Genomic DNA, 22,449 nt, shown 5'->3' with positions numbered 1-22,449 from the left:
GGAACGAGGACCTACTCCTACCCTGACTGACCACACTAGGAACCTAAACATCATTCTGCACAAACTAACCATGATGACTCAGATCAACTCTCTCCTCCTCCTCCTGCTTCTTTATCCTCTGCATGCTTCATGAGATAATCAAATGACTACCCCAAAGCTCAAGATGCACCATCACCCAGGTCTTAATCTCCAGCCGACTAGGCTATGGGCACACTCTTTATGCGGGGATTGTAGCTTACCTCCTCTGATGATGTCAGACCATACAGAATGCCACCACTAGACCCACCCTGGATCTCCCTAGATGAACCCACATCACTCCCTACCTCTGGGAAGTCCACTGGCTTCTTGTATAGAAAAGATGCCAGTTCAAGCTCCTGACCCACACAACTGCACACCCAGCTACTTGAACTACAGCCTGAACTTCCATCAGCCCACCAGACACCTCTGCTCCGGTTCCCTTTCTCTAACCCTTACCCCAAGCATCTGACATAGCAGATGCGGATGTCAGTCCTTCTCCTATCTAGAAGCGAAGACATGGAACAAGCTACTCTTTCATCTCCAGACCTCCCCATCTCTTCCAGAGTTACGAAAATCCCTGAAGTTTTTTGGCTAATCATGGGCCCTGCTAGCGCTTGGATACCCTGATGGATGATGAGAAGTGTTCTACAAATCTACTGACTGATTAATTGATTGACAAATAGTTGACCATCACCATTCCTAAAGTTAATGAAGTTCACTATCCAGACTTAAAGCTCCCTTGCACCCAAAATTTGCTACTAATTACCACCCTGAAAGTCATCTGAGGGAGGGGGGCAAGTAGTGGTCCCAGCTCTTTACCTGCTAAATCTGTGTGCGCAGCCTAGGCATTTATGTTGATGCCAATCATTTCCTAGATACTATTGTTGTGAATATGGTTGATCTGTGTTTTCTTTAACTAACATCACTGAAACAAATCCTACATCAATTTGTAGCTTCTCATGCAAGTAATTAATGCTCTAAGTTCAGTCTGAAAAGGACTATAATAATCCTCTTTAGCTGAACCTCCAAAGAACTTGAAAATACACCAACAGATAAAACGTGAGTTTCCCATGGTAATAACACAGATCAGGAGACATGAACAAGTCACATGTGCTAAGATGACTTTACTGACTGCCTATTTGCAGCAAATATCTTTAAAGCTATGATATTATGCACAAAGCAACTTACTAAAAAGCACAGGCTCCCTGGTCTCAGAATGTAACTGCCATTCTCTGTATTCAGCCTGACAAGCCGTTCTTCATATGCCTAATGCCAAAAAGGTATTATTGTTATTAGGTATCACCTACATGTGCTGTGTTGCAGGACATTTTATTTACTATTCAGTAGGCTTACAACCCACAGCGTACCATTGGTTGTTTCCATTGTCACTCTCATTTACAATCCTTCAGATGCCTAGCTCCCTTAGGCTTCCCCTCCTTTCTTGTGTGAGCCTGTGTCTGGAGCACAGCCCAAGTGCATGTTTTTCCTTGTCCTTTCTCTTTCTTGTCTTTTTGCAAAACACTTTTTTTATTAGTGTTGTGTTATTATTCCTGGACATGCAATGTGCTTTCCTGCTTGTAGCACTGGCATTCAGTTTACTGTTTATGTTGCTTTCACCTATCTTCCATCGCTAAATACACTTTAGTATTATTGAGAAACCACTTAAGTGCATTAAATTATGCTCAGTAATGATTAAACAAGAGTGATAAATGATAAATTATTTCAAAAGATGGACATTTATTTTACCTTGGGTTTTCTTGTTATCAAAAGATGCACTTTTATTTTACATTGGATGTTCTTTACAATGAATCAATTCATGGCTCTGCATGCATTTTCACATAATTCCAGCAGTTTCACATTTTGTTTTATGTTTTATGGCTTCTTAGATAACTAGTTTTCACCCTATCTGCTGTCTTATCAACACTTTAGTTACTACACCCACAACTGTACTATTCTACACCACTCTACTGTATGCCACTCTACTCTGTGCTACTTCACTCCACTTTACACCACTCCACTCTATCCCACTTTAATCCATACCACTCTAGTATGCACCACTCTGTGCCACTCCATGCTACTCTATGCCACTCCACTCTATGCCACTCTACTCCATGTCACTCTACTCCAAACAGTGCCACTCTGTGGCACTCTACACCACTCCACTCCACACCTCTGTACTCTATGCCATTCTACTCCATGTCACACTACTCCACACCACTCTATGCCAATTAGCTCTATGCAATTCAACTCTATGCCAGTGTACTCTACACCATTTCATGCCACTCTACTCCACTGTTTGCTACTCAATTCTATGCCCCTGTACATCACTCTATGCCACTCCACCCCACTTTGTACCACTATACACTACTATACTGTACTCTGTGCCAGTCTACTCTACTCTACTCTACCCCACTCCATGCCATGCCACTCCACTCTGCCACTCCACTGTACTCTACACCCCTCCACTCTATGCCACGCTATTCTACTTACATCACTCCATGCCACTCTACTGTATGCCACTACACTCTCCTCCACACCACCCAACACTACTCCACTCCACTCCACTTTATGCCACTTTACTCTATGCCACTCCATTCTATGCACTCTATTGTGTGCCACACTAATCTATGCCACTCCACTCTACACCATTCCACTCTATATAGCTATACTCTACACTACTCTATGCCAATTCACTCTACACCACCCCACTCTATGCTACTCTAGTCTATGACACTCCACTCTACACTACTCTTCTCTACACCACTTGTTCACCAGTCCACTCTATGCTGTTCTACTGTATGGCACTCTACTCTACACCACTCCATTCTACAACACTCTACACTACTCCACTCTAATCTAAGCCACACAACTCTATGGCATTCCACACCTCTCCACCCAGTCCATTTCACTCCACACAGTGCCACTCCAATGTACCCCACTCCACTTTACTCTATACCACTCCAGTGTAAGCCACTTTACCCTATGCCAATCCACTTCCTGCCATTCCACACCACCCTACACCACTCCACACCACTTTGCACTACTCTATTCTCTGTCACATAACTCTAGTCAGACACTTTACTCCATGCCACTCTATGCCACTCCACCCCACTGGGTACCACTCTACTCTATGCCACTCCACTCTACATCACTCCACTGTACATCACTGTGTGTCCCTGTACACCACTCTCTACCTCTCCACTCTAGTCTACTCCACTACACTCTACATCACCCCATGCCACTCTAATTCACTGCACTCTGACACTCCATTCTACTCTATGCCATTTTACACTACTCCACCCACCCTATGCCACTCTACTCTATGCCGCTCTATCCCAATCCATTCTACGTACTCTAATGTATGCCACCCTAATCTACGCCACTCCACTCTACACCATTCCACTCTACATACCTCTGCTCTACCCCACTCTATGCCACTCCACACTACCCCATTCTATGCTAAACTAGTCTACGGCATTCCACTCTACACTATACTGCTCTACACCACTTTACACAACTCCACTTTATGCCATTCTTCTGTACTCCATTCCACTCCACTCCACAGTACTCTACTCCAGTCTAAGTCACTCCAATCTACTCTATGTATTTCCACAACATTCCATTCATTTATATGCACTCCATGCCACTCCACTCAGTACCACTCCACTCTACTCCACTTTACTCTACACCACTCTACGTTATGCCACTCTACCCTATGTCAATTCACTCAATACCACTCTACACTATTCTACACCACTCTACACAACTCCACTCTACTCCATGCCACTCTAGGTCACCCCACCTCACTCTGTGCCACCCTACTCTATGCCATTATACTCTGTGCCACTCTATGCAGTTCACCCTACACCACTCCACTTTGAGCCAATCTACTGCATGCCACTCTACTCTGCAGCACTCCACTCTAGGTCACTTTGCTGTGTGCTACTCCACGCCACTCCCCACTCCACACAATGCCACACTATGGCTCTGTACGGCACTCCACTCCATGCCACTGTACTCTAGGCACTGTGTACTCTAGGCACTCCATGCTCCTCTACAACACTGCCACTCTAAACCAATCACATCTATTCTACTCCACACTACTCTAACACTATGCCTCTCTACTCTACACCACTGTATGCCTCTACACCACTATACTCTATGCCACTCCACTGTTCTCCACACCACTCCTTGCCACTCTATTTCACTCTACTCTATGGCGCATAACTCTCCTCCATGCCACTGTACTCCAAGCCACCTTACACCACTCCATCTCACTTTATGCCACTCTAATGTCTGCCACTCTACATCACTCCACACCACTCAATTCTATGCACTCTGCTCTTCACCACTCTAGTCTATACTACTACACTTTACATCACTTCACTCAACATTACTTTACTTTAAACCACTCTATGCCACTCCACTCTACACCACCCCACTCTATGCCACTCAATTCTACAACAGACTACTCTATGCTAGTACTCTACACCACTCTACTCTATGCCACTCCACTCTATGCCACTCCATTCTATGCTACTCTATTCCACTCTAATCTATGCCACTCTACACCACTCTACAAAATTCCACTCAACTCATCTGTACACCTCTCATGCCACTCCATTCCACTCTGCTCCATTCGACATCACTCTACTTTACACCACTACTCAATACCACTCCATTCCATTCCACATAGTGCCACTCTACTCCACTCCAATCAACTCTACTCTACACCACTCTACTCTATGCCACTCTATGCTATGACACTCCACGCCACTCCACTCCATACCATTCCACACTACTCCACACAACTCTACACCACTTTACTGTATTCCACTCCACTTCACTCCATGTCACTCTGCTCCATACCACTCCACCCCACTCTGTGCCACTCTATTCTACACCACTCCATGCTTCTTCATGCCACTCCACTCCACTCTACACTACCCTATTTAATACCACTCTAAGTACTACACCCTAAACAACTCCACTCTATGCCACTGCAGTCTGCATCACTCTACTCTAAACCACTCTACGCCACTCCATTCCACTCTATGCCACTCCACTCCATGCCAATCCACTCTATGCCACTCTAATCTATGCAACTGCACATCACTCCATTCTACTCCACACAATGCCATTCCACTCTACTCTATGCCACTCCACTCTATGCTACTTCACTGTACATCTCTCTACTCCATGGCACTCCATTCCATACCACTCCACTCCACACAATGCCACTCTACAGCACTCTACACTACTGTAGTGAACACACTTCAAGCCACACTCTGGCACTCTACTGTGCTTCACTCTATGCCACTCTAGTCTACAACACTCCACACCACTCTACTCCATCCCACTCTACTCAACTCTATGCCATGCTACTCTATACCCCTGTTCACCAGTCCACCTCACTCTATACAACTCTGCTCTGCACCACTCCACTCTACGCCACTCTACTTAATTACACTCTACTCTATGCCACTCTACTTTAAGCCACTCCCCTTCAGTTTACACCACTACATGCCATTTCTGCTACACTTTACTCTATGTCTTTCCACTCTACGTCATGCCACTCTACTCCATGCCACCCATCACCATGCCACTCTACATCTACTCTTTGCCACTTTACATCACTCACTCTATTCCACTTCAGTCTATGGACTCTACTCCACACCACTCCACACTGCTCTACTCCACCCCACTCTACTCAACTCTATGATATACTACTCTACACCTCTGTATGTCAGTCCACCCCAATCTGCACCACTGTACTCTATGCAGCTCCACTCAGCTCTATGCCACTCTACTCTACTCCACCCCATGCCACTCCACTTTACTCCAAGCCACTCTACTCCAATATACTCTATGCCACTATACTCTACTCCATGCCACTCTACTCTATGCCACCATCACCACCCACTCTATGCCACTCTACTCTATTCCACTGTATTCTATGCTACTCTACTATATGGCACTTTACACCACTCCACTCTATGTCACTCCACTCCATATCACTCTACTCTACACCACTCTATGCCACTCCACTCTATGCCACTCTTTTATATGCCACTTCATTCCACTCCACTCTATGCCACTCTACGGCACTCCATGCTATGTAACTCTACTACACTCCACTTTACCACATTCCACACTATGCTACTCCACTCTATACAACTCTACTCTACACAACTCCATGCTACTCCATTTCATGTCACATAATGCCACTCTTCTCTACTCCACTATACTATACACCACTCTACTCTACACCACTCTACTCTATTCCATTTAACTCCATATGACTCCACACTGCTCTACATCACACCACACCTTTCTACTCTATGCCACTGCACTCAACTCCTTGCCACTCTACCCCACTCTACGTTATGCCTCTCTACATCACATAACTACATGCCACTCCACTCTACTCACTCCAGTCTATGCACTCCACTCTACACTGCTCCACTCTACACACTCCACTGTATGCCTCTCCACTCCATACCACACTAGGCCATTACACTTTAATCCACTCCACTCTAAGCCACACTACTCTGTCACTTTGGTCTACACCACTCTTCTATGAGAGAACCACTCCACTCTATGCCACTCAATACCACTTAACTCTACTCCACTCTATACCACTCCATGCCACTCCACTCTATGTATCTCCTTCCACAACTTTCCACTACACACAATGCCACTCTACCCTATACCACTCTATTCTTCTCTGTATCACTCTCCTCTGTCCCGCCCTACCGGATGCCACTTCATTGCAAGTCACTCTACTGTACTTTACACACCCCACACCTTTCTAGCCTATGCCACTCTACTCCATGCCACTCTAAACTACTCCACCCTACTATTTTCCACTTTACTCTACACCACTCCACTCTGCTCTGTGCCATTCCACTTCATTCCACCATAGCCACTCCACTCTATGCCACTCTACCCTGTGCCACTGTACTCTGTGCCACTCTACTCTATGCCACTCCACTCCACACCGCTCCAATCTATGACACTCCACTCTACATCATTCTACTCTACACCACAACATTTTAAACCACTCCACTTTATGGCACTCTATGCCACTCCACTCTATGCCACTCTACACCACTCTATGACACTCCACTCTACACCACTCCATGCCACACCACTTCACTCTACGCCATTCTACTCTGTCACTCCACGCCACTCCCTTCCATTTCACACAATGCCACTCCATTCCACTCTGACACTCCCCACCACTCTACACCACTCTTCTCTTCTCCACTTTACTCTACACCACTCCACACTAGTCTACACCGCTCTATATTAAGCAACTCCATGCCAATCTACTCTGCTCTACTACACATCACTCTACACTACACCACTCTACTCTACTCCATTTCTTTCTATACCACACACTCTACTCTACTATGTGCCTATCTACTCTATGCAGTTCAACACCATTGTACTTTATTCCACTCCTCTACATGCCCCTCCACTTTATGCCACTCCATTCTATATCACTCTATTCTACACTACTACACTCTGCACCACTCTACTGTATACCACTGTACTGTAAACCACTCCACTTCACTCACTCCACTCCACTCTGAGTTGCTTTTATTTATTCCAGGTTGGCTTGGGTGGTATTTTACCACTACTATGGCTGGAGTGGTGAAAGGCTTTTGTCATGGCGTGGATTGTATTGTGCTATTTCTAGGCTTAAAGAATTTGCTGTATAAATGGCAAAAGGCCTTATTACTTTCTAGCTCCAGCCCCTGTGGCCAAACCCTCCACCCCTCAGGCCATACAGCCACCTACCCTCCCTCCCCCGGCCCCACAGCCAGACCCTTCTCCCTTGTTCTTCCTCTCTCTCTCTCCTCTTCCTTCCTCCCTTCTTCCAGGCACCAAACCCCCATAAATAAAGCAGATCTATCATCTTTCTCCAAAAATCATCAATAATTTTAATCAAATGTATATTTCAATAATACACATAATACTCTTAATACTATTAATATTCATAATATATTTAATAATGTTTTATTAAAATACAAGACTTCCTTTTACATAGTTTTTATCATTACATTTTGTGGGTTAATAATGTGAAAATAAATAGTCAGACATATTGGGTTTAAAAAAAGAAAAGTGTCACTGGCTATTTAATTTCAAATTTACTTCTAATGTTGCTGGGAGCTGCAGAATTCCCTGCAGCCCTCACAGCATTAAAAAAAAGAATTTTAGTGGTGCTCCTGCCTTTTTCTAGGTATCTCACTTGAAACTAAAAATATGTAAATAATCCTTACAGGGCATTATGGTGCGCTGTTTGAAGGAGCAATGAATAATAAATGAGTGGTTCCTGCCATAACTACACTTTGGTGTACTGGTGCCCCCCCGCCCCCCCTCCGGGGACACCCCTAAAAAAAAAAGAATTGGAAAGGGGGTTGTAGCCTTTTTGGCCCCAGAAACCCCATCCCCCTGGGCTTTTCTTTTTATTTAGGGGAAGAGAGAATGGTCCCACTCTCCAACCCATCTTAGGTCCTCAGGCCCCAACCTCCAGGACCCATCATAAATAAGGGGAGGAGGGCACACAGCTCCCTGCCTGAGTCTCCTTGGACCCTATCACCCAGGGTTTATGTTTTAAACAAAGGGGAGAGGTGTGCAGCCACCCTCCCATGTCTCATTGGATCCTGGAGAGTCTAATGCCCCTGGTGTCAGAGGTGGGGGGGGGGGGCAGTGCCCACCCATGGGACTCACCAATTACTTGCTGGGGCAGTGGGGGATAAGCCCCAGGGCCCCCATGGCCCCACCAGGACCCCACTTGCTGCAGGAGCTGACATTGAGCAGCTCTTTTTAGTTGCTCTCTCCAGACAGGAGCAATATCTGTTTCCCTGTCGTCATGATTTCACCTATCTGGAGCACTTATAAATCTCCTGCTGGATGGGAGCAGACATGTCTTCCCTGCCGGTGCTCCTGCATACCCCATGGAGGGAAACTGCTTTGTCTCGGGTGGGGTTCCCCAGGCACTTAAGATGCTTCATGAGAGCGACTGAGAGTCATCACTCCCATTTAACTTCAGTTCAGCCCCAGGAGATGTAGTCCCCGGGACCTTCTAAGGCAAAGGGAGGGGTCTGCATATCCCCTCTCTCCTTTTTTATGCAATTAGGCCTTGGGACATGGGGTCCCTGGGGCCTAACAAGGCCTGTGAAAAGGCTCCTCATGACCCCTCTCCTCATCTTCACATCAGCCCTGGGGTATCCCATCCCTGGAGCCTCACAGAGGCTTAGGGAGGGGGAGCATGTGCCCCATCCCTTGTAGAACTAATTTGTGCTACTTCCCCAGGCCCTGACCCAACCTGGGCATTTTTTGATGAGTATCGCAGGAGCCCATGCTTTTTTCAAACTTTTGCTGCTGATTTGCAGATCATCTGCAAATTTGCAGCAACATTTTTTTTAAAACGATGTGTCCCCAGGCAACCCTCCCACCAGGACTAGGGGATCAGGGTACCCAAACCATCCAAATATGATGGCAGCTAATCATATTTCTTGATGAGATCTGTTGACTCTGTGGATCCTCCATGCTTTGAGATCTATACTTTTTTAACCATGAATTTCTTGAAAACTACTGAATGGATTAAATCAAACCAAAAAAGCACTCTTTCTGTCAAATTTGGTGTAAATTCATTCAGCCTCATTTGAGATGTCATCAGTGATGTTATAAATGATGATGCCATGAGTGATGTAATATGTGAGGTCATAAGCAGTGCATGGTGGTGGTGCATGTTATAGTTATACTATGAGTATAACGTAGTTTACTCTCCATTAACATAGCAAACATAGGAATGGAAATCTTAAATTCAAATATACAACATACAATATATTTCAATTTAGATATTTATTATAGCTAATTAAACATTCAGTTCGCACATAATATAATCAACATAGAATCAACCAAAAAAATATAATACAACCCCCTAACCTAAATGAAACATACATATATGAGAACATAAATAACATACCAGTAGATACGCAAAAATAAACAAAAAACACAGAACCAACAAAATCACAAAATAGTATACATACAAATTTACAACCGCCTCATACATGAGAGGATATTTAAACAGCACAATAAAGTTACTGCTTTGATGCTACAATTATGCGTTGTAGTTTGGATTGTATAAAATTCAACATAATAACAGCCAATTCTAGGTTATAATTTCCTGATTCAAATTCTCGTGTTACAGGCCTGATGGTAGCCAATCCTGGTCAGGGCTTCAAATTTGCCAATTTCAAACACTTCATGCCAATGTTCAAGACATGCCAATTTACAAGCCGACGCGCGTTTCGGTGAGTGAAGAAAAATATAAATACACCTTCATCAGGACTTTATGATTCAGTATAATTGGCATACGTACATCTTGTAATCTGCCTATCAAAGAAACATCAAAATTATTCATTACAGTTCTTTGCATAGGGGAAAGGCTCGAATCATGTCAGATTTGCAACCAGACCAACTCAAGTGACTTAATTAAGAAAAAACACTGATAAAGTGCCCAAGATCAAAATCTATAAAACCAATGCTTAATAAAGGTAAATAAATCTAAAGATCCAAGGAAAGCACCATTAGTGTCCAGCAAAATGCTAGATAAAGTGCAGAAATAGAATCACCTATAGCATAAAAGTGTTGGATTACCACCGAGAGAATCTAGTCAAGAATAGTAAAAGACTAGTTTGTTTATATTAAAATAAGATAAAATACCTTAGATATGAAAAAACTTAGATATCCCTTACAGGCTGGATTAAACACTCTCCAACTTCAAATTTGTAGTCCAAAATGAAGGACTAACACATGGATATAGCTAAATGAAGCTATGCTTTCTCACTCTAAAAGCAAACATAATGAAATCATTAGCTTGCACAGGGCAGGAAAGTCCACAGGATAGAAAAGAAAAAATCTGCTCATATGTACAATCGCTAACTACAGACTTACCTACAAGTTCACATGGTTTAAAAAACGTAATCCACAGGGGAAACCCACAAGGATACCAAACTTGTAGGGAACAACTTGCTAACTGCAAAGAAACAGGGGGGAGTCATGAGCCAGATAGAAATGACACAATCCAGACGGTATAAAATAATTCAATCCACAAAGGTTCAGCAAGGCTAACCTACCAGTATCAGCAGGATCCAGGACATATGACCAGCACGATGATCTCTTGAGGAGCAATAACCCGTACTTCCCCAGCTGCCTCCTATTTAAACCAAATCACTACAGGTGATGTGATGAACATAGAAACAGGCCCGTAGGGGCCATCTAAGAAAATGGTCAAACATGCGCCATCTTAGAACCGTCAAAACAGCATGAAATATGCCCAAATCTACAGAGAATAAGAGGTACAATCAAACTGTAGAGTCATAGCCATATAATAGTGGCAAAAGGAAATAACCAAAGATAAAAAATAAAAAATAATGGCCAGTTCTAAATCAAACCAAAGAGTAGATATAACTTACCAGCACGCCCAAAACAGTGGGCGCCATCTTGGAACATCAAAGTACAGGGTACTCAATGTCCCAAGGGTAGGCACAAAATGGGTTAGTGAAATACAATACGTATCGTGTATATAATACAAATCGATAACATAAGGTTTTAGAAGAAGGAACCGAAAACAGTTTTATCGTATAAAGTGAAGAATTCACTTCAAAGTAAGATAAAGGGCCACCACAGGAGAGCACAAAGCAGCCCTGTGGTAGGCACCTGGAAAAATATTGACCCCTCAGGCAATCCTGTACATACGTACTCAGATGGCATTGCTCCAAGGGAGATCTTCGTTCAGACCATTCTCATATGTGTTTAAAGAAAAAATCCAAAACACTTCTTTCTTTTTCCTTTGTTTTTCAGGGTCCACATCGTTTCTTGTCAGTACTTTCTCAAGAATAATCCACTTGATATCTACCTCCTTGTGGTTTAAAGATAACCAATGAGCAACTAGGGGGGCGTTGATCTTTTGTGTCCTAATCGCATGTTATAGTTAGCCCTGCTAATAAGAATTTGTGAACTTCTGTGTTTTTCTAAGTTTAATACGTTAATATTGTGACTGAGATATTCACCTAACTATAATGTCACTTTAAACTTTTAACCATATCTTTTGATCACACCTAAATATAAATCTCCTTTAACATTTGTTTTTTCAGTGAGTTTCTATTTTTTTAATGTAAAGTAATATTTTATTACCATATATAAAGCCAACCTCCCACAATGCACAGCCTTTGACCGTGTGTGGTAGGGGATTGGCCACAGGGCTTGGCTTGCCGCATCAGGCTCTATAGACAAATCCCCAGCAGGCCGCCAACCCCACACTGTGCACAGCCTTTGGCTGTGTCCATCGGGGGCCACAAGACATGGCCTGCCACTAGGACCTGTGCCCAGAGCCCTATCAGACTGCCAACCCCACGTCATGCACAGCCTTTAGCATGCACAGAATAGGGATGGCCTTTAGGCTCCGGAGACCCCATCCCCTGATGCCAGTTCCAATAAAAAGAGGAGGATCAAAAAACTAAGGGGACGGGGGCATGCAGCACCCCTCACTAAGCCCTAATAGGCCCCAGGGACCTCATGCCCCAGGACCAAATGCAATGAAAAAGGAGAGGGAGAGGGCTCCCCCCAACTGGGCCTCATCAGGCCCCAGAAATCCCATCCATGGGGACCGGGCATTTTTTTAATGAAGAGGGGGGGCACATGGTCCCCTTCCTCAGCCCTTCTCAGCCCCAGGGGACACCAACCCCCAGGGCCTCCATTTTTTAAAAGGGGGGGAGGCTGTGTGCCCCCTCCCCTCCCTGAGCCTCTTAGGCTGAGAGGACCCTATCCCCTGGGGCCTTATTTTATTAAAAAGAGGAGGGGGACTAGGTGCCCTCCTCTTCGAGCCTATTTTAGCCCCAGGAACCTCATGTTCTGGCGTCTCTATTATTTATAGGTGGGTGCCCTGGTGCCCACCCAGGGCACCCTCAAACACCTGTTTGGGGCCTTGGAGGGAGCCTTAGAGCCCCAGAGCCTCACCTGGCTCCCAGGGAAGTGCAGTAGCCCACAATGCTTCCGTCCAGCAGCTATCTAGGCCGCTCCCTCCACGCAGAAGCAATATGTGTTCTACTTCCCGACCTGCATCAGTAGGGGCAGAGAAACAAAACACAAGCCTGATCCCAGCCAGTGGGAGCATTTTTAAAGCTCCCACTGGCTAGGAGCAGATTGATTACGATCTTGGGTGATGGGGTTACTCCATTCACAAACGTGATGGATAGCCCGACTGCCATATTACGATTTCATTATATCCTATGGAAATCGTAATAAGGTGGACAGACTATCTGTCACATTTGTGACGGTGTATTCCACCTACCAAGATCGTAATCAGGCCCTTAGTGTTTGCTTCAGTTTGGCAGGAGATTTAAAAATGCTCCTGCCATTCGGGAGCATACACATATTTCCCTGCCTGCAGTAGTGCAGTACTAAAGTTGGATCCTTTTGTGGGCAAAGTAGTGGGAGATTACCCACAAATAACATCACATGCAGCAGTTGCTTTACTGTTTATGCATTGAATGTCCCTACGGACTAGAATATTTGGGAAGCACAGTATATGAAACGAGAAAAAGGATTTTGTAGCACATACGTGCAATGGTCAATTTAGACTGAAGCTACACTGTGACTAGACATATGGAAACATCTGAAATATTATGCAATTGACCACATTCCAAAAACAGAATGAGGTGGAGATAATAAAAAAATTACTCTGCCAATTGGGATCTAGACATATCATGGTAATCCAAACTGGGACCCCTTTTGGACTCAACTCTGAAGAAGAGTTATATGAACCTCTATGAGTGCTAATCCTCATATTTTTAAGCTTAGAACTATAATGGGACAGCTGGAGACACTCTGTGACCAACTTTCTTAAAAAACTAGAAATAATCCGTTTTGTTTGGCCTCACTTTTTTAGGTCCAGTTTTATGTTTTTTGCTGAGGTGTTACAGCAAGGGGTTTGCACTCTATGTTGGTGGGCATAGGTAAATGATAGATAGTACGTGTACAGTAGCTAGCTCTAAGTTATGAGATTTATATATAGAAATAATATCCTTGATTAATGAATATAATGAGATTTGCCTCAGTCATGGAGGGTGGCTGGTAGTTAAGTAGAAGCAGCTACTTAAACCAAGAAATGGAGGGATACTTTATTACAGTTTCTTGGATACATCTGCTCCATTCAAGTTATATCTTTTTAGTATTAGTTCAATGGAATTGATGGGATTGCACAATAAGTGGGCCACATACCATGTTGCGTGCATGGATACAAAGCAGAAGAGCATATGTACAATAGCGAGCACCAGCCATGAAATTCATATATAGAAATAGGACCCCACTTCAATTAGTAAAATGGGATCTGCCTCAGTAGGGATGGTGGTTGCCAATTAAACAGTAGCAGGCACTGGTGCAAGAAATATAGGGAAATCCATCATGGTTACTGGCGGCCACTTGACACCAATCTATCCAAAAGTGAGAGAGCAAGTGAAACCACACATACATACATACATAAGAAATTGCGTCATGCATTGGCGCTGAGACATGTAGCGAGATAGGAAACCATTAGTGGTAGGAATGGTAAAAGAGGCAACATCTATGATACACAGGAATGACCATTGCAATTGCTGTGCACACATATCAGAGAAATCACAAAAAATAAGTCCCACATTTTGGAAATCACAATTTTTGCAAGAAGCAGAGTAACAAGGTATACGTTTGACAATATATATGATCAATTGGGCAGACTTGCTAATAATTGTAATATACGATCTGTTAAAGATCTATACAAATGGGATTAACAACTAACCAAACAATCACAGATTTGAAGTATTTGAATGAAATAACTATGACAAAATGGAAATTTGATGTTAAGTATTGGTTTGCTTAATTTGGGAAAATGGTATATAAACACTATGGAGGACTAGTGATGAACAAGGTCCAGGGGACAAAAACACATCAAGCTTTGGAGTGTGTTTTTTTCTTTCTTCATAGAAGTGTAAAGAAGGATTGCAATATATATATATGTAAATTTATTACAAAAACCAAAGGTTAAGGCTAAATTATAGTTAGGAAAACTTAATTCTTTCTATACAATCCCCAATTTAAACTATACAAACATTAGACATTCTGAACTCATAGTTATAATTTAAATTTAGAATTTACAAATCACCTTCAAATCACTATACATCAAGCACCTCCGCACACAATTTTGCCTCATCACTCACCACACTACATTAGATATAGCCTGTCACTCTACCCTGTTAACTCTTGTCACAAATGATGTCATTTGGGATGTCATAAGTGTTGTTATGAATGCATATAAAAATATGCAAGAGTATAACTAGTGCATGGTGGAGTAGTGAGTTAGAGTTAATGTTGTGTGCCAAGTGATGCAACATACATATAGTAACATGAAGGTAGTGCATAAATTCTAAATTTAAGTTATAACTATGAGTTCAGAATGTCTAGTGTTTGTATAGTTTAAATTGGGTTTGTATAGAAAGAATAGATAAAGTTGTTGTAACTATAACTTAGCATTAACTTTCTTTTTGTTCATTAAATTTAGATGCTTTTATTTTTTAATAAAAATATGTTTCAAATCATAGTGTAAATTGTTGTTCAGTTGATTGTTGTTAAGTGGAGTGTGGTAGAGTAAAGCGGAGGACAGTATCATTGAGTATAGTGTTGTAGGGTGTAGTCTTGTTCAGTGGAATAGATTATAGTGGAGTGGTGTAGCATACAGTTGAGTAGAGTGTTATATAGTGAGGTGGAGTGTTGTATAATTGAGTGGAGTACCATAGAGTGGAGTGGGGTGTTGTATTGTGAAGGGGTGTATCGTCCGGCACAGTTGAGTGCTGTACAGTGGAGCTTCATCAACTGCAGTGTTGTAGAGTCGAGTGTCATGGAGTGGACGGTTGTCGAGTAGTGCTGTACAATGGCATAGAGTGGAAGAGAGTGTTGTAGAATGTAATGGAATAGAGTGGAGTTTAGTGGGGTACAGTGTTGTGTAGTTCAGTGTTACCAAATAGACTGTCATACAGTAGAGTGATGTTGAGTCTCACACACTGTATTGTTGTATAGTAGAGTGCCGTAGAGTGGTATGCCATACAGTGAACTAGAGTACAGTGTTGTGTACTAGAGGCAGGTGCTGTACACTGGCATGCTGTGTCATATAATGGTGTTTCTTATAGTACCATACAGTGTAGTACAGTGGTGTAAAGTGCATGGGCATAGAGTGGAGTAGAGTATCATAAAGTAGCATACAGTGTAGTAGAGTCTTGCGGAGTGGAACTGTGTAGAGTAGAGTGTTGTAAAGTGGATGAGCATAGAATGGATTATCTTACAGTGACGTACAGTGAGGTAAAGTGTGGTGCAGTGGAGTAGACTGGAGTGGAGCAGATTGGTGTAACCTAGTGTGGAATGACGTATAACAGAGTGGATTTGCATGTCGTAGAGTAGTGTGGCATGAAGTGGAGTGGTATAGGAGGAAAGTGTCATAAACTGAAATAATGTCTTGAACAGTAGATTGGAGTGCTGTGGCATGTTATTTTTGGTGCAAGCATTCATCATGTTGCTGGGCACTCGCATCAAAACTGTATGTTTCTCTTATTTTGCCTGGAAAATGCATGTGCATTTATTTTAACATTATGTTTTACTAATATACACAAATGCATTATACATGGTAAATTACACTTTAGATTTCAAACACATCTAATGTTTGACAGAAATTACGCATACCGAGGGGACATGAGCTCTTTATACATCTCTGACACATTTGCATTTTAAAGCTAACATTGGTTGTACATTCACTCACTTGTAGCATTGTGTAGTGCAATTGCTACTTTACATTGCTTTATGTCGTTCAAATTAGTTGTCCTGTTTATCAAAAAGGTTATGGTAGTTTTGGGTAAATTATAGCGAACACCTGTACATACACATTTCGATTTGGATTGATGCAACTTTTTGTGTAGGAGTCTACTGCCACGAAGGCAGTTAGTACCAGAGTGGCAGGTGTTACTGATACACTGAGGTGTGTTTTTTTTAATTTGTATCAAATGACTACATTACACACATATGCCTTGCACATCATTGTACTATTGCTTGCTAATATTGTTTAAACATGCACGAGTCCAGTGCGAATGTACACAGATAATTCCGAGGATGATAGCTAATACAGTGACGCACCTTCTGTTCTGGTGACGAGGGGGTTGATTTTTGTCGTGGTACAGGAGCAGCTAGGTTCATGGCGGCAGCAAATAAGAAAATTGGAAAAAGGTTAGTTTTTTGCCTATATACCTTCCAATCTGCCAACTCAGTTGTGGGGGTTTGTCCACCAAAGTTACGTCGACGGGAAGCCTCATCATGATTTGCTTGACGGTAAAAGTGGCTGGGGTCCTGCTGCCAGCTGCTTTTGCCTATGGTGCGGGTGACGCGGGTGTAGGTTAATGGCGGTGACGTGGTCTGTTGGCGTTTTTTCAAATATGGAACCGCCAACGTCTAAATTGAATGGGCAGCCCTCCAAGTGTCAGAGGGAAATCTCACAGAAAATCACAGCTGGACCATTTCCGTCACGATCGTAATCAGGCCCAAAGTCTAAATTCGGAATACACTACGATTTTGCACTCGGTATTAGGATTCGAAATTAAAGCACTGTGATCCCTTGCAAATTGTAAGAGAAGGAAAGTGACCAGTAGCAATTCCTCCCTTTTTTGTAATTCATTTTATCATGCCATGTTTTCACTCTTCTTCAATGTCTGAAGTCCAGCAGCGTACCTCGATTTCTTACCAAGATTTAAAGAAAATCAAGTGGAATAATCCAAAAATAGCCACAAGAAAAAATAATGCCGTAAAACCACTAGATGGCGCTTCATTCTCAATTATTTTGAGTCCGTTTTATCACTGAGTGTCTTTCAGATACAAGCAGTGGGAGTATTTCTAAAAATAAATGCAGCCTATTTCTCACACTGACACGGTGAAAACGAAATACAGTTATCAGAATAAGGAACCAATTCAACACAGCTAAACCCACACTAGGTTAGTTGACAAAGAGATTCTAAAATATTCAGTTAATTGTAACGGTTTGGGAGGAACTGCTATTAAGGTTATTACACTTTATTTCGTCCTATGTCTTATTTAATTAGGTAGTTTCTGTACTGCTGTACATATAGCCTCGAGGCAAGATTAGAGCTCTAAATGTAGGAACTGCAAGGCGATGTCTGGGTTTCAGTGAACCGACAATTGGGTGCTGACTGGCTCAGAAATTATTCATCCACTGCCTGAGGATAGGATAGGTTTGACTAAACAGGGGTTACGGCTGAACCATTTCCTCCCTCTTACAAAGCCTGTCAGCTGTGAAGAGACTCGTGGACTGTTACTTGGTGACCAAATGGAACCAGTTCCTGTGATGAACAGAAGCTATATGGGTTAATGTACTCTCCTGCCCTATATTACAAGGATATTACAAGTCACCCAGGAGTTCCTCGGCCAGCAGAATAATGAGGCCAAAGATCCAGTAACTTTATCAACTTCTATTACTTATAGAACTCCGAAATGATTTGCAATATCCTTTATGGTAGAGGGCATTTTATTCCTTATTATTATGAACACACCATCACCCTTCCCACAAACTACTAACACCTCAGTGTTTTGCTTTTTGTGCATATTCAGTGCAAGCAGAAACAATACAATCAGAATCTGCACTATAAGGTTAAAAATACCAAAAAGCAGTTAGTATTTTTTGGCAGAAGATGTTAGGATCAAGTTAATATAACTCAGATCAAACAACTACTGTGTCGAACCATACAGAGAATCTATATTTTTGGGATTTTTTTAACATTACTTTATTACAGGGTGGGTAAAAACTGGTACCATCTTTGAGCAGTCATTCTGATCTCATATTATACAGGGTTAATGACAGAGATACATCCTTTATTTCCTTAAACCAAAGTGCATCACTCTTCTCTTTTCTCCCTTTTCCCCACGTCCTTTTTTACCATGCTCCAGATCTCTACAGAGTTGCCTTGTAAACTGGACATTTCCATATTATGTGTACTATGCTGCAGCTGGCCTGGCCACTTCTACAACATTCAGTTGTGTCCAGGGCCACCTGTAATATTTTATAGTAACACATTTTTAACCAGGCTTCTTGTGAATGTTTATCATGCATCAACATAACTTCCACCCAATCTTTCAGTATGCCCCGGTTGAAATTTTCTGGACCACCACTCTTTAAGGTGTTGTGCTACTGGGTCTGAAAATCTGTTAGCTGTCAGTAGTCTATATAGTCCGGAGACAGTGCCTTATGAGTGCCACAGGCCTTTAAGTATTTCAAGAGCTTTGATTCTTAAAGTGTGATTAGTTGTGGCCCCAGGACTGTACCAAAGTGATAATTTTTTGTATGTCCAAAATGTTGCCACAGCAAATGTCTTCAGTGTACATTCTGAAAGATGTTTTAAAGATTTTATCAATTCAGGTTAAAGTTGACAAGAGCGTAAATGTTAGCTCTGTCCCTCATTACACTAAAGTTATCAGAACGTGACAAGTTTGTTTTATGGAAACTAAAGAGTGGACAAAACTAAGATGGAAGCTGCACAGAAATGGGTTTAAATGTTCATTTATTTGTATTTCAAAGTTGGACATACATGCCTTTAAATTAATTCACATGCTAGAATGTTAATGTTGATGTTTTAATGCAATTGAGACTTTAAACCAGTGCCACTTTTAGAAACAAATTAGATCTCTTGTGTTTTATGGAAGATTAAGGATTTTGAAAGTATGTGCAAGTGAGAAATGTGCAGTTCTCCGTTATACTCAATGTAATGCTATAACAAAGCTTTTCCATTTATATGAGATATTTTACTCATATTGAGGAAATATTATTAATGATGAATTTATAGGTTTACATATTGTATGTGTTTTACTAAAAAGTAGTACATCAAATGTATTTTATATTTATCATTGTGTTTGCATAACTGTGGCCTACAGAACTTGCATTTTGCAGTCATGTAAACTAATAGAACACTGAACAGCCACACTTTGCTCAGTCCAGTCTGAGGAACTGAAGCAGTCCCACTACTGTCTTGGTCAGAGACAGACAGTTTCCTGATGCCTACAGATGCCTTGCTGACCAGATGCATTGCTGATGAAGAGTCCCTGAATGCTGTGTCCCTTGGAGAGGCATCTTCCTCTCTGCGATTTGCCACTGCCCCTTGAAATGCCCTTTTAGGTTAGAAACTCCACTATGATGACACTTTCTTTTTTTCTCTTTTTAGTTAGTGTCCTGTAGCCTGAGTTATTCTTTTTCCATATTATGTTGTCCTTTTTGTATTTTGCCCGCATGGTTTCCTCCTCACACATGTATTTCCCTAATTTGGTTAGCTGTGGGGTTGACCTGTGTTTAGGCAAAGATTATTGACTCAGCTAAATTTGGCTTGACTAACGATTGTGCAATCTGAGAACCATGTGGTTTCTCTGTCACAGATATGTCTATTGACTTTCTGTACCATTCTTCTTGAAAGCTTTGTTTTATTGATGTTAGTTCACCTGAATGTATCTCATTGCCTTGGACAGCCCATGGTGATTATTTATATCTATGTTTTGGTTTTGCACATTGTCTACTTGACTTTGACCCTGTGTTTATAATACATCTTTTAACTATATTCCTGATTGGCCTTTTCTTTCTGCGGCCACATTGTTCATGGTGTCTAAATTATCGGGGTGGTGTTGAAGAAATTGTTGATGGTTCACCACACATTTTTCTGGGTCCAAAGATTCATCAACCTCATTGTGCATTTGGTTCCTGTGAAGGATGAAAAATGTGTCCACAAAGTTTAGTCAAATACTCTAGCCTATGGCAGAATCTGATTATTCTTGTCACCCCAGGGTACTACCTCTGTATGTACCAGGCTACATTAGCCCATTATGGTGTGTGTTTTATGCCACGCAAAAGGTTCTGTCTTCTTGGAATAACCTATGGCATGAAAAAACATAACCAAGTTGCCATAAATATCTCCTTTCTACTGAATGATTTCATTTTAGAAAAACATGTCAGAAGAAGGAAAAAGCAGTTCTTGTTTTCCTTGTTTAACTAGCAGCTGTGATATTGCCACATCACCCGTTTTCCATCCTGGCTGTTGGCTCTGGTAATAGGCATTGTGATTGTATGCAATAACTTGTAAAAGTTGAGCACCTATACCATTCCTTTATTACAGGCAAATACAAACCACCAGAGATAAAGAAATTAGAGACTGGATTTTATACAGGTATTGCAGGCTCCCATGTTTTATATATGTGGTAAAATACCCTATGTTGTACATTATAAATAGGGACACTAGTTTTATGGTATTTATTTATTTTTTACATTTCCATCTGTATTAATCCATATTTGTTTTTGTTAGTTTTATCCTATTTATCCATATTTATGATGGATTTTTTGAAAAGATGAAGCTGAAACTAATATAATTGCACATTTATTTAACTAATAAATGTGCACACATACTTGAATGGGTGACAGGATTCAATGATTTGAACACCCACAGATGATAAATTAATGCTCTTTTATGAAAACATGCACATTTTATGAAAACATGCAATGTTGTGCCTATCTACTGCTGGTTAAGCCTCATTACTAAAATTCCTTTATTTTTTAACCCCTTACCTGACAATCCGCACAGCTATGGACCTGGCAGTCATGACTGACAGCATTTTGAATCACTTAAAACACACAAAAAATGTATTTAAAAATAAATATGGACAGCAAAATAAACATGTTTCTGTCTGTATTTATCTGTAAAGATGGGCAAACAGAGAACCATAATTATAAAGATATTGTGTATAACCTACGTGATCGGTGATCATAAAGAGGAATGAGGCCAAAAGCTGAGTTCCTTTTGTAAGGTCATAAAACTCCAAGGGGCATATTTACAAGCCCCTAGCGCCACCTTGCGCAACTCTAGCGTCATTGTTTTGATGCTAGGGTGTTGTTAAAGATGCAGGACTTTTAGTAGCTTTCTATTAAAAAGCATATCACCTATAAAGCCTTAGTCATTGCATTTCAATCTTTTCATCCCATGGCTCCTAAATATCACTGCAACACGCTCTGTCATTATCAGCCTGAGCGTGTCCTGAGATCAGAGCATGCCAAACTTTTAAAATGGCCTTGGTTTCTCCTGAAGATGAGAGATGGATGATCAATTGATGTTTTGACATCTAAAACCTTGAATACGCTGCCATTGCCTTTGTATCTTTTGTTGAAGGAAAGCCTGCTTAGGTCTGAGCTGAAGACTTGGGTCTTTGACATTAACCAATTTTACTTGGTTTTTGGGTTCCCTTTTGTGTTTAGCACTGGGGAGCCTTTTGGAAGCTTTGCACTCTATAAATATAGTG

This window comes from Pleurodeles waltl, chromosome 4_1 (genome assembly GCF_031143425.1).
Source record: "Pleurodeles waltl isolate 20211129_DDA chromosome 4_1, aPleWal1.hap1.20221129, whole genome shotgun sequence".
Lineage (NCBI taxonomy): Eukaryota > Metazoa > Chordata > Amphibia > Caudata > Salamandridae > Pleurodeles > Pleurodeles waltl.
The sequence above is the reverse complement of the archived record's forward strand: the minus strand, read 5'-3'. Positions refer to the sequence as shown.